The sequence below is a fragment of the Gekko japonicus genome, unplaced genomic scaffold, assembly GCF_001447785.1.
Source record: "Gekko japonicus isolate JY-2015 unplaced genomic scaffold, Gekko_japonicus_V1.1 scaffold128, whole genome shotgun sequence".
In the NCBI taxonomy this organism is placed as follows: domain Eukaryota; kingdom Metazoa; phylum Chordata; class Lepidosauria; order Squamata; family Gekkonidae; genus Gekko; species Gekko japonicus.
This window is the reverse complement of record NW_015173126.1, coordinates 703,989-704,864: the sequence shown is the minus strand read 5'-3', so window position 1 is coordinate 704,864 and position 876 is coordinate 703,989.

Sequence of the window (876 nt, the reverse complement as noted above, 5' to 3'; positions counted from 1 at the left end):
ATGGGGAGAGAGGAAGGAAGGAAGGAAGGAAGGAAGGAAGGAAGGAAGGAAGGAAGGAAGGAAGGAAGGAAGGAAGGAAGGAAGGAAAGAAATAGAAAGAAAGCAAGTACTTGGGAAGGGAAGGAAGAAAGAATATGGGGAGACAGGAAAGAAAGGAGAGTGAGGGGGGGAGAGGTGGAAAGGGAGGGCTGAAAGAACGCATTGTGGTGCCAAGGAATCCTTCTGTACACAAGCGTGCATGCACACACACACACACCCTCCAAATGCAAAGGAAAGTCGACTGGCGAAGTTCCGCTAGGCACGCACACTCCTACCCTCCTCCAATGCATAGGAAAGTCGACTGGTGACGTTCCCCTAGGTGTGCGTGCACCCCCCCATCCCCACCCTCCTTCAATGCAAAGGAAAGTTCACCAGCGAAGTTCCCCTTCAAAAGCGCAACTGCAGCGGCTGGCAAGGAGTGGCCAGGAAAGGGAAGCTGGCTGCGAATTTCCAGCAGAGAAAGGGAGGTGTGACCGAAGGGACCGACGGAGCACCTGGCCTCCTGGCCAGCGGAATGAAGAGAGGGAGGGCTGCATTGGGACCCCCAGGGCCTTGCTCCAATGGGGGGGGAGATCCATAACAAACCAAGGCCCAATCACCCCTTGGCCATCCAGGAGCAGTTGCTGGGGGCCGGCTTCTCATTGCGGTCCAAAAATCGGCAGGGGTAGAGCTCCCGCAACTATGGGAAGGCAGAAATCCAACCAGTGCTTCATTCCCCCCACTCAATCCCCCCTCATGGCTGCCTACCCCCACCCCTGAGAACATACCCCCACCCATGCTGCCCCACTCAGCTCAGTCCTTACTTTTCTTTGCAGTCTGCGTGGCGGGAAAGCAGAG